The 13,368-nt window shown below is 54.2% G+C and overlaps 1 pseudogene; it reads left to right on the forward strand.

Annotated features, from left to right (window-relative positions):
* The first annotated feature begins 2,125 nt into the window (after window positions 1-2,125).
* LOC124962924 (phosphatidylcholine:ceramide cholinephosphotransferase 1-like) lies at window positions 2,126-11,774 on the forward strand (annotated as a pseudogene).
* Window positions 11,775-13,368: the final 1,594 nt, after the last annotated feature.

The following is a 13,368-nucleotide window of genomic DNA, read 5'->3' on the forward strand; positions in this document are numbered from 1 at the left end:
TCGCGTTCTCTTGCTTCTTTGCAAAGGACCTGAGCACCAAACACATTCTCCACATGAGAAGCCGTAGTCTGTGCACAGGAGGAAGGAAGGGCACAGCCCCAGGAAAGGCCAGGCAGCTCCAGACCCCGCTGCCAGTCCTCTCCGCGGATTGCTTTTGACAATCCATACAACAGGTGACATTAGACACGCCGAGAGGCCTCGGTTCAACGCTGGCTTTAAACGTCACAGTGGAAGGACACAGACAGCTGGCATCCACTCCGCTCCCAGACGTCCTCAGAGTTTCTATATCTTACATTCGCCTTTTCATTTGGCGTTCCTTTTACGCGTGAGGTTGTCGCTCAAGAAACGGTGGATTGTTCTCCATGTTCACAAACGGTTCTCTAGGGGCGCCTGGCCACACAGGGCCTGGACAAGGTGCTGGAGGATGAAGAGAACCAAGAGGAGGCGGCGGAACACACGGCCTGCAGCCCAAACACTGGACACTGGAATCCTCTCCCGGTCCTAGGGTGACAGAGAGGCTCCTCTGGTGCAGGGAAACAGAGCAGGAGCTTATGGAATCGGGTGGAATTCAGATCCCAAAAAGCCCTGGGGGCCAAGTGAAGGACAGAAGGCCACCACCTGTGCAGAACGCCCACAGAAGCTTTGAAGCCAAAGCTTGCTAAGTGTAGGGGCAGGGAAGTGAGGCTGCCGGGCCTCCATGATCGGACGGGCGGGGCCCAGGCACAGCAGAGCCGTCAGGAAGAGAGACGATGAGCCCACGGCGAGAGGCCAGCACCCTCGGGTGGGTCACCCAGTGCAGGAAGCTGTCCCTTCCACACCTCAGGGGCAGCCTTCTGCTGGTCGTGGACGAGGTGGTGACAAACCAGCAGCCGTGCATTTCGGACAACAGGGGCGTGTGAGGCGTGTGGCTCTCACCGGGCTGAGCGCCGCTCCTGTGACCGCTTCACTGCCAGACCACTTGACAACGTTCTCCCCGGATTGTCCCGGCCTCCTCGTCGGCCAGCCTCTGGGTGCGCGGGACATGCTGAACGACCTGATTTGACAGCGATGACGTCTGGATACAATCAGCAAGTGAGGGCAAAGGTCAGGCCCTGGTTCTGGGGAGGTGTGCTGGGGACCAGAGCGGGATGCAGTGCTTACGTGTGCTCGGCACTGACCGGGGGCTGGAAGGCCATCTTTCCCAACACAACGTCATCACGATGAGCCCATGGTTGGACTCGAAAGCTAAAGTGTGAACAGCAGGTTTATGTAGTGTATTCAAGTTCTCTCATAACAGATATTATTTTGTGTCAGGCACCATCTACCACAAGGGCACATATTTAGAAAACTTTAGAAACGCACATTAGCTACCTGGTCGAGTGGCTGCAATTGCTCTCCCGGAATCACTGCAGGCAATCAGGTATAAATGGGTCTTTTGAAAACACAGAATGCATTCTGCCTGTCGAGCAAGACAGCTCTCTGCACCGGGGCCTGTGATTTTGGTCCCTGTAAGTCGACATTCAGTTGTCTACACGCCTTTGCCAGGCATGGCGGCGGCCACAGCGTGGAAAGGCGGTGGAGCAAACCCGACCAGGCCTTCGACATGACAGTGGCACAGCCCAGGCCCGGCTGGCACCGTGGTCACGGCCACAGGATCCTGAGCAGCTCAAAGCGAAAGACAGCCAAGCGAGAAGTCTTCAGAAAGCACATTGTCAGCGCACACACAAGAGGATTGCAGGCTGGGGCTGGGGCTCAGTGGCCGGGCGCTGGCCGAGGCCCTAGGTTCCATCCTCAGCACCATAAAAATCCATGAGTAAAATAAAGGCATTGGGCTGATCCTTAACTAAAAAGTGCATATTTAAAAAGAAAAAGAAAGAACTGCTGCGGGGCAGCAAGGGAAAGCAGGACCTGCCCCTACTTCTGACTGCCTTCTCGTGAGGATGGAAGCTGCACCTCTGGAAAAAAACCTTGCGGCTGCATTTTAAGGAACGGCTTTCCTGGCGGGAACTCAGCTTGCACAGGAGGAGGAAGGAGAACCCATTCTCCTGCCCAGAGAGTGATTTGTTGGCGTTCTTTTGCTTCGTTTCAATGAAAACAACCCCAGCAAGACTGGCAGTGCAGCGTCCCTGGCACCACTGCCGGTGACATGAACGTCCTGAAGCTCAACTGCGTTTTGTCACAGGTCACCGCCCCAGCAGCAGCCCTGTTCTGCAGGCTGCGACGGTGTCTCCGTGCTCCTCGGGGCCCGCGGGGCCTGCGGAGGGCCGGCGTGAGCGGCACACCTGTCAGGCACAGGGACAAGAGGGGACACCATGGTCTTGGTCTGGAAGATAAGGCATCCCGTCGGCAAGATGCTCCGCACAGTGCGACTGAGCCACGGAGAGGATTGTGCTGAACGGCAACTCTTCAGAGCCCAACTAGGAAATCCCAGAGACTGACCCTTACGCCATCAACTTCCCCGATTTCCTCCCCCCCTAACTAGAGAAGAAACTCCCTGGACTGGGGCCCTCCAGCTCCTGTCCTGCCCCTTCCTCCCCGGCCCACTCCAGGCAGATCCACAGCCTCCCAGGGCCCTGGGCTCAAGGAAAGGTCCCACCTCCGTCCCGTGGGCCATCGCCCTGCACTTTCTCCCCAGCCCTCCCTTCCTGTGCCTCCTCTGACCACCACACACCTCTGGCCCCTCTTCTTGTCTCCCTCCTGGGCTCGTCCTCTGCACTCGGTGTCCCTGGGTCTTCTCACCTGGCCTCCTGGTCAGAGTCCATAGCTCTGCTTGCCTCTACAAACTCCGTCTTCATCCGAGCTCGCTCTCCTCTGAGACCAAGTGAGGGTCCCCAGCTTCCTGCACATCTGAAGCCACCAGGACATCAGCATCCCCCACAAGGAGCCTGTGTTCTTCCTCACCAACCTCTTCTTCCTAGTGTTCCCAGGATCTTAATAAACGGTAGCTCGTCCACACACGGGACACCCAGGCTTCCTTCTCTACCTGAAGCCATGAATCCAGGCACCAAGAGACTTGCCAGGTTGCCTCTGAAATAGCTCCCACCCATCAGCTCCTCTCCCCCACCACCCTGGCCCAGCCTGCCATGTCTCCCCTGGACAACTCCAGAGCCTTCGCTTGTCTGCCCTCCACGCTGGCTTCTCTCCTTTGTGCACGCACAGCACGTCCACAGAGAGACCTCACAACACAGGCTGCTTGACTGCCCCCGGGTAAAGAACAAACCCTGTGGCTCAGGTCCTACCTGCATCTCTGCTTCCTCCTGCAGGAATCCAGCCTGCCCACCGCGAGCACCTGGCACCTTGCCTGAAACTCGTCCACCAGAGCTCCATCAACGCCTTCCTCATATCCTCGCATGGCCTCCGTCAGTAAGCCCCTTCCTCACACTCCACATGTCCTCCTAGGGAAAAGCCCATTCCTCATACTCCACATAACTTAGAATGCCCTTCCCCACGCTCCCCATGACCTCCTAGAGTAAGCCCCTTCCTCACAGTCCACATGGCCTACTAGAGTAAGTCCCTTCCTCACACTCCACATGGCCTCCTAGAGTAAGCCCCTTCCTCACACTCCACATGACCTCCTAGAGTAAGCCCCTTCCTCACACTCCACATGACCTCCTAAAATAAGCCCCTTCCTCACAGTCCACATGGCCTCCTAAAATAAGCCCCTTCCTCACAGTCCACATGGCCTCCTAGACTAAGCCCCTTCCTCACACTCCACATGACCTCCTAAAATAAGCCCCTTCCTCACAGTCCACATGGCCTACTAGAGTAAGCCCCTTCCTCACACTCCTCCATGGGCTCCTAGAGAAAGCCCCTTCCTCACATTAAACATGGTTTCATAGAGTAAGCCCCTTCCTCACATTCCACAAGATCTCCTAGAGTAAGCCCCTTCCTCACACTCCACATGGCCTCCTAGAGTAAGCCCCTTCCTCACACTCCTGCATGGCCTCCTAGAGTAAGTCCCTTCCTCACACTCCTGCATGGCCTCCTAGAGTAAGCCCCTTCCTCACACTCCTGCATGGCCTCCTAGAGTAAGTCCCTTTTTTAGACTCCTCCATGACCTAGCAGAATAAGCCCTTTTCTCACATTCCACGTAACCTCCTAGAGTAAGCTCCTTCCTGACACTCCACATGACCTCATAGAGTAAGCCCCTTCCTCACATTCCACATGGCCTCCTAGAGTAAGCCCCTTTTCTCAGACTCACATGGTCTCCTAGAGTAAGCCCCTTCCTCACATTCCAAATGGCCTCCTTGAGCAAGCCCAGTCCTAACACTCCGCATGACCTCCTGGAGTACATCCCTTCCTCACAGCCCACATGACATCATAGAGTAAACCCCTTCCTCACACTCCTCATGTCCTCCTAGAGTAAGCCCTTTCCTCACATTCCACATAATCTCCTAGACTAAGCCCCTTGCTCATACTCCAAATGGCCTCCTAGAAAAAGACCCTTCCTCACACTCCTGCATGGCCTCATGGAATAAGCCCCTTCCTCACACTCCACTTGGCCTCCTAGACTAAGCCCCTTCCTCACACTCCACATGGCCCCCTAGTGTAAGACCCTTCCTCACACTCCACTTGGCCTCCTAGAGTAAGTCCCTTCCTCACACTCCACTTGTCCTGGAGTAAGCCCTTCCTGGATCCCACTGCCCCCGGGAGCCATGACTCTGGAGGAGCAGAATAGCTGGGCGCCTCCTGGGCCTTTCTTTGGGAAGAAGACGGGCAGTGGGGTTTGGTGGTGCCGTGTCCAGCACTCTCTCAGGGCACCTGGCATGACGAGGCCCTCGCGGATGCCCGATTCAGTTTTACTTTAATCTCAATGATAATCCACATTTAGACTTGGTAACCCTGTCATTTCACTTCAGAGATAGAAACAGGCTAAATCTCTTGCCCTGACACGGTTTGAGGTGACACTTGAACCCAGACTGGCTGACTGAGACCCCTGCCCAACAGGGTCCCCTGCTGTTCCCCACTGGCACTGCATAGTGGCGGTCGCCATGCCCAGCACACCGGAACATAACCAGGGCTTGGAAGGCGCTGCACAGAAGCGGTCAGACGTCTGCCTTGTAAGCGGAACTGGGTGTGAGCAAGGTGTCCCCCACAACACCTCCGCAGGAGCCCTGCTCATTCTGCCAAGCCGGCACGGGGCCCTCCACGCTCTGCCTGCCTGGAACGCATCCTGAAACCGAGCTGATCCACCAGCTCTTGATTCACTCTGTATTACTGCTTCCGACCTCCTCCTTCCTAGGACCCAGCTCCTCCCACGAGTGGGAGCGGTTACCCTGCTGGTGACGCTCCCTAAGCCACAGGAAACCTGAGTGCCAGGCCAGGCTCCTATTGTAGGGAATATTGATGAAAGAAGTCCAAAAAGCCAGGGCAGGGGGATAAAAACTAGATTCTCACCACTCACTTCCTGTGTGACCTTGAGGAAGGTATTCACATCTCTGAATCCGTTTCTCACCAGTCAAATGGAGCTGTATTGACTAAGCTCACAGCAGTTCTGAGGACCCACCAGTAAGATGTGTCACGTGCAGCTCAGGGCCACCTCTCAGCTCTTGCCACTCAGGAGGAGCCCAGACCCTTGGCAGGTTCTTAGTGGTGTGAACTCACCCTGTGGCTTCGGGAACTTCTGAAACCACTCCTAATCCTTTCCTCATTGTGTGAGCCGGGAACCGCGGCCCTGAAAGCTCACGGAAGCAGACAGACCACAGGTGGCAGGAGGCAGACTGTCCAGGGTCACCTTCTTTCCAGAGGTCTTGCAGGCCTGGTGAGGCTGGCCCCAAAGCCCCACAGCTGTGCAGGGACGAGGGCGCCCCGGGCAGAGCCTGGGGAAGTGGGAGGGGAGCCATCATGGGGATTCCCGAGGGCCACCGAACGACATCCCAGTGAGGGACCCCTGCCACCCACAGGAGTCCCCCCTGAGCTCTGTAAGCGGGGAGCACTTCTGAGTGGTGTAATAGGAAAGGGGACCTTGGATTTATGTCCTGAAAAACCCCTGGGGACTTCCAAACAGGAGAGCCTGGCACTAGGAGCAGCTTGTGGGTGTGGCCTCTGCCAAGACCCCACCATGTCCCACGTCAAAGGGAAGCGGAAGAGAGTGGGGGTGACCGCAGGGTCACAGCTGTCCCACCAAACACTCCAAAGCGGCCCACTGGCCTCGTTCGCTCGGCCCTCCACAGACGTGCTGGGCTCTGCTTCCCACATGGCCCAGCTGGGCAGACGGGAGAAGGTGGGCTCTCCCCGCCGACCCCCTTTCACAGCAAGGACCCCAGAGGCCACCTCTGGCTGCTGGGTGGTCACACCTGTCACCTTGGTCTGCAGCGGGCCAGGAAGGCCACTACCAAGTGGGGGCAGTCAGAAGTAGAAGAGAAAATGTCCACAAGGAAAGAAACCTTAGCTCTGCGCTTAGTCTTGTGAGCTTACTGCGCTCATCCCACGCGTGCTAGCTCTTCCTACACGTGCTCATTCAGTCCGACTCCCAAGCAATCACCAGTAGTTCTGATCAGCTAAAATCATGCAAATAAAGAATCACGTAAACACAAAACCTGAACTGCAAAGAATAAAGAGCTTGGTCAATCCAGACACTTCCAGCTCAACTGAACAGCTCATCTGTAACCAGGACTCCTAACGGTCACCAGGCAGGAGAGGGAGGAAGAGCCGTGTGACCAGGGCCACTCTCTCCAGGAGCTGAGCCTGGTCCTCTTGCTGCCCACATGCCTGGCACACAGCAGCTGTCCCCAGGGTGCGGCAATGAAGAAGCAGCAGATAATTTCAAGTTCTTTCCACCTGAAAACGCAGGGAAGCTGCCAGAATCCCCCCACCCACTGACTATTACGAAGCCCATGGGACAATCTGACTTAGTTTTGTTTAAAGAAAAGAAAAAGAAAAACAGGAATGAAAAAGAAACTTGGGTGATGGGCTCTCAGCGCAGGAGGCTGGAGGGCGCGAGTCCAAGCACTCCCCGGGGACAGTGGGGGCAGCGGGAGGACGGGAGCTGGAAGGGCAGAAGGGTAGGCCACTCCCCCTTGCTCCAGGCAGGCACACCAGAGAGCGCAATTGGGGTGCAGAGCCCCAAGGCTGCCCTGCCCCAGATGTGGCTCAGGGCTGGGGGCTCAGTGAGCAGAATTCTAGCAGCTGCAGTGACTCCAACTCCGTGCAAGGGGCAAGAGCCTCCTCTGAAAGTGCCCTTGGAAGTCAGCCATGTGACTTCCATTCGGAGGAAGAAGACACCCCGAGGGTGCGGGAAGCTCAGGGAAAGGGCCACGGCCTGGGCTGGGTCCTGAGCTGGGGGAGGAAGGGACGTGATGAGCCAGCTTCAGAGCCGGCGGGCAGGGGTGTGTGGCAGACCGTGCAGGTCACGAGAAGCCTGAAGGAGAGGGGACAAGGTGATCCAGGAGCACTGCTGAGCTTGGGGTGCACGGAAGCATGTTTGGGACGCTCATGACACACAGGGAAAGACCCTGCCTCAGGATTGGTACTTGAGGAAAACCTCAGAGGAACCCCTCAAAAGACGTAGAACAATCGTCACCAGAGGTGCCGGAGACGTCCTGCAGGCCGGGCAGAAGCTGGTGGCTGACAGGGAGCAAGACGACACAAACCTGCATCGATAATCCAAGGAGGAAGCCTGCCGGGAAATGAGGAGTAGCTGGGCACACTGCCCTGACCATCTTGCTGAACCATCTGCACCCAAGAAGCCCAACCAGAAGCACAGCGGGTCTGCATGGCCTGGTGCTGACCAGGGCCACCAAGGGAGTGGCTTATCAGTCTCCCCAGAAGGCGGCTGCTGGAGCAAGCTCCTCCGGAACACTGGACTCCAGAACATGGCAGCGGGACCACATCAACCAACCCCTTTCCAAAGCCCCTGTGCCCGTGTCCTCCGACACAAAAGCCCCTGTGCCCGTGTCCTCCGACACAAGCCTGGCTCTTGGAGACGTTAGAGACCCTGAAAATGGAGCACCACGTGGACACACAGGACGGTCAAGCCAGTGGACACCTCCACATGGGAGTGGACCTCCCCACCCCGATGGCAGCCTTAGCATCAAGATTAAACCAATGCGATGCCAAAGGTCCGGGAAAGAGGTGCAAAGATCCCGACCAGGACGGGGTGCTCCCAGTGCCCCGTGCCGTGGGGCGGGACTCTCCTGGCCTTTCTCAGTGCACCTTCCTGCTTTGTTCTCACCACAGCAAATGTCTCCATCGTCCATGAACAAGGGCCTCCCGGGGCTGTGTGGCCTCCGGTGCCAGATGTAGGTTCTGACCACTCTGACCAGGTGTGAAATTGATGGCATGATCCTGGTAGGACTCTGGTTGATTCGGTGGCTGTTCTTAAAGTGCAAGTCTATTATTAGCAGAAGACTTGTCTGCAGAGTTGGCACGCCGTTCCCGTACGCATGGATTGCAAAGTATGTGACCACACTCCCAGTACCCAGGAACTGCAGCTGTCCCAAAGTGCTTCGAAGATGGGAAACCCAACTGCAGAGAATACTGAAGCTCATTGCTGGAGATGGCTTGTGCACCACACTCTCTCACAACACGTGTGGGGACTACCTGTACTGCAGCCACACGGTCATGGAACCATCACCTCTTCACTTACCAAAGAGAATTCTCCTCGACGACGACTCTGTGGACCACTGGATTTCCTGGCTTCTCCGTTGTTGGAACATTCTGTCTTCTCTCGGCATGTGACCACCCCTCTGTAGACATGAGGTAGCCCATTACATCATCACAAGACTTGTCTGTCACGCTACGGCTAATCAACAAGTGCTAAATTAAGCTTCCTAGATGAGCCTCCTGGCCAGATGTGGTGGTACAGTCCACTCCAGTAATTTGAAAAGAGTGTCCAAGAACTTGTAGCTGGATCTTACCATTGACCCTTCCCCTGGCCAGTAGTGCACCTCTGCAGGCAAGTTGAATACAGCTGGTCAGTGATCAACTCGTCAGGTTGTGCAAAGTGGGCAAAATGGAACTGTCCAAAGTGCTGAGAACACCATGAGAGAAGATGCCACAGAATAAACACCTTCCTGATCCTATTATCTTTCAAAAGTTTCCTTGACTTAATCTAGTGAGTTACCTGGTCAGCACTGTGATCTTCTTTTTCTCCCCAAAGCACCTGCACTGAACGACAATAAAGAAAATACAACATGCTAAAGATACTCCCTGCAGATGACTGGCCCCTTTCCAGGCCAGCAGCATGGTAGGAAAGGCACACTGCTCTAAAGCCAAAGCCATTTGTCTACCCATGCAGAATTTGTGAGTGATCAGCCACTGAAGGAATTCTTTAGTGCTTTCAAGTTTCAGGACAGACAGACAGATGTGCCTCTCTTGACCTGGCCAACGTGGACCCCGAATGTCCACAACCCGAGTCTGGATACAAGGAAGGAAACTGTAGTTTTCAACTTATGCCAGTATTCTTCTAGCTCAAAAAAAATCTGAAGGAGGAGGAGGAGGAGGAGGAGGAGGAGGAGAAAAGAGAGAGACAGAAAGAAAGAGAGAGACAGAGAGAGAGAGAGAGAGGAAGGAAGGAAGGGAGAGAAGAAGGGAGGGAGGGAGGAAGGAAATGTGACCCATTGCACACATTTCCTGCCCATGAGGGTGGGATTTATTTAAACCACAGCCGCCATGTTCTTCTGCTATGATGCAGCAGCGTAATGCAAGCTTTCATGTCACAAGGTCTGCTCCTTCCAATCACATCCAGAAATAAAGCATATTGTTTTCTAGGAAAAACATACTTTTCATATCTTTTGCCCCAAAGGTTGGGCTGTATACCATTTTCTAGCAAATGTCTCCATGAGGATTTCAGGTACCTGGATGAAGTTCAATTCTGAACGCTTTCTACCTTTTGCACCAATATTCAAATAAAAATGACAGACATAGAAAGGCTTGGGAACTTTTGGTTTTGTAAAATCAGGAGAGATGGGGTGTCAACAGGTGTAAAAGAAAAAAGAGATTCTTTTATAAAGTGATTTTCCTAAGTATTTCCTCACTTTATTTTTCAAAATGATTATGAAAACCAAATTTAAAGATTTTTGCACGTCCAAGAGAAAAGTTAAAGTTTGAAAATGCTTCAAAACAAAAAACACTCTACACGAAGAATACAAATAACCCAATCAACAAATGGGCTAAGGATATGAACAGACACTTCACAGAAGATCTACAAGCAATCAACAAACATATGAAAAAATGTTCACCATCTTTAGTAATAAGAGAAATGCAAATCAAAACTACACTAAGATTCCATCTCACCCCAATTAGAATGGCGATTATCAAGAATACAAGCAACAATAGGTGTTGGAGAGGATGTGGGGAAAAAGGTACACTTATACATTGCTGGTGGGGCTGCAAATTAGTGCAGCCACTCTGGAAAGCAGTGTGGAGATTCCTTAGAAAACTTTGAATGAACGCACCATTTGACCCAGCTATCCCACTCCTCGGCCTATACCCAAAGGACTTAAAATCAGCATACTATAGAGATACAGCTTCATCAATGTTCATAGCTGCTCAATTCACAATAGCCAGACTGTGGAACCAACCTAGATGTCCTTCAATTGATGAATAGATAAACTGTGGTTATATATATACAATGGAATATTACTCAGCTCTAAAGAATAATAAAATTATGGTATTTGCAGGCAAATGGATGAAATTGGAGAATATCATGCTAAGTGAGATAAGCCAATCTCAAAAATCCAAAAGGCGAATGATCTCACTGATAAGTGGATGATGACACATAATGAGGCGTGGGAGGGGAGCAAGAATGGAGGAAGGAGGGACTGTATAGAGGGAAAAGAGGGGTGAGAGGGGTGGAGGGGAAGAAAAAAAATAATGAATCAAACATCATTACCCTATGTAAATGTATGATTATGCAAATGGTATGCTGTTACTCCATGTGCAAACAGAAACAACATGTATCCCATTTGTTTACAATAAAAATAAATTAAAAGAAAAAAAATTTGAAAATGCTTCTTGGGAGAGAAACTTGTGTGTTTCTGATGCTTTTCTTGTCTTGATCGTATGGTCATTGAGCAATATTAAATATTATTTAGAACAAAGTATCCCATGAAAATATAAATGTATTTATATACTACTAATTTTGCATATATAACCAAATTAAATCAGAAGACTCTTTAGAGTTTATAAATTGCTTTGAATAATATCATGCTAAGTGAAATAAGTTAAACCCAAAAAACCCAAAGGTCTAATGTTTTCTCTGCTACGCAGATGCTAATTCACAATAGGGCAGGGGGATAGGGAAGAACAGAGTTACTTTATTTTTTTTTCCCTTTGGAACATCAATTTTATTATACAGTTTGTGAGGAAGAGAAATTCATTCAGAAGCATGTCTGCTACCCCAGAAGCCAGGGAGGAAGGCCAGGGAAGAGCAGGGCAGGGAGTGTCCGAGGGCAGAGTCTCTGATGTGGGTGGCGGTGGGGGCAGAGGAGAGTCGTGGGGGATCCAGATGCGCTGTGGGTTGGTACCCGAGAATGGGGAATCCGGAGCCAGGCGGCACGCTGCACTGCTGAAGCTGTTTGAGTGCAGCCCTGACAGGTGCCTGTCCACTTGTCAGGATGCTGGCAGCTGGGGGTCTCCTGGCCGGCCGCCGGTCTGTCTCGTCATGGCAGGTTCCCTGGAGCCACTGTGGTTTGGAGCCTAGGGCGCCTGCGGCCTCCTTGCATGGGTGCTACTCTTCCTCTGGAGGTGGGCTCGCCACAGCAGGGCACACAGCAGCACAGCTGCCGGATGCAGGTGGCCATCCTCCTACTGACTGCCCTCCAGCCCCTGTGGCCGACAACCGATTGGCCTGAGGAGGGACCCTGGGAGGACGAGCTGGGGCCTGGTGCTACCCATCTGCTGAGGATCCTCCAGGCCCTGGGCCTGGGGTGGTCGGGCCTGCGGGGCACGGGGTCTGGCCATGGAAGAAGCGCAGAGGAATCGCGGGCACACTGGCACTTGCAGAGCCCTTGTGCTCCGGTGACTTGGCCTCCTCGGGCTGCTGCTGCTCACAGGGCGGGGGAAGGGCAGGCTCGCTGGCGCACTTGTTGGGATGCATGCTGGGGGCATCCACGGGGCCTGGACGAGGCCCGACCACCGGACGGCGCACAGGCCTTGCCTGGAGCTCACCACCCCCTGGCTTCGCTGGTGCAGGAGGATAAGATAGGTCCCCATGGCCTCATGGAACTTCCACTGGTCCAGGGACACCCAGGCGTTGTAGGGGTCGAAGCCCATGTCAAACATGATGGTCATGATGGCGGGGTCGGGGTGCGTGGGCGGCGGCTGGCCGCAAGGACCGGGCGGGGCTTCCTCGACCGGCTCAGTGACGGGTGCCCTATTACCTGCTCGAGGGTGGGCCTCTGGGCGGGGTCCACCGTCAGCATCTGCTGAATGAGGCTGCGGGCCTCCTGGGAGAGGGCGGGGAGCTGGTAGCTGGCTGCACAATGAGCCTCTGCAGGCGCTTGGCCACGCTCGCCTTAAAGGGGTGCCTCCCCGTGAGCATAAGAAAGAGGGTGACCCCCAGGCTCCACACGTCCGCGGGGGACCCTCGTATTCTTGCTTCAGGACGATTTCAGGGGCACGGTAGGGCAGAGTGCCCCAGACGCTGGTGAGCTTCTGCCCAGGCCGGACCCTGGCGCTCAGGCCAAAGTCTGTGAGTCTGACCTTGCCGCCCTGTTGTCCACCACGAAGTTCTCGGACGTGAGGTCGAGTGTGCGATGCCCCACTCGTGGCAGTGGCGCACCGCACACACCATCTGCCTGAAGGTCCTGCGGGCTTCTCCTCCTTCAGCCCCCCTGCCGCCGGGATGCAGCACGGAGCTCCCCCCGACCTGCGTGCTCCATGGCCGTGTAGATGTTGCTCGGGGTCTCGATGACCTGGAACAGCTGATCACATTCGGGTGCTCCAGGGCCATCAACCACTGCGGTTCCAGTAGGACGGGCTGGGTCCCCTCTGTCTTGGGCACGACTTTCACCACCACCTCTGCCCCGGTGAGGAGATGCCGGGCTGGAAGCACCTGGCTGAAGCCCCGCTGGCCAAGCCCCCTCACGACCTGGTAGTGGTCTGTGAGGGCCGCCTCGTAGCAGGAGCTGGGCCCCTGTGGCCCTACACTAGTCTGACTGCACTGGCTGCACATCCTAAAGCTGGAAAAACTACGGATGCTAGCTTAAAAAAAAATAACAAACTCAAACAAAAGACCCAAACCAACAACCAAAAGATAAAATAAACAAAACCCAAATCAAAAAACAACGGCAAAACACCACCACCCCCAACCAACAACAACCAACCACCAGCCACCAAAAACCAGCCACCAACCACCAACCACCAGTCACCAGCCACCAGCCACCAACCAACAGCCACCAGCCATCAACCACCAGCCACCAACCACCAGCCATCAGCCACCAGCAA

Source organism: Sciurus carolinensis, chromosome 13 (genome assembly GCF_902686445.1).
Source record: "Sciurus carolinensis chromosome 13, mSciCar1.2, whole genome shotgun sequence".
NCBI lineage: Eukaryota > Metazoa > Chordata > Mammalia > Rodentia > Sciuridae > Sciurus > Sciurus carolinensis.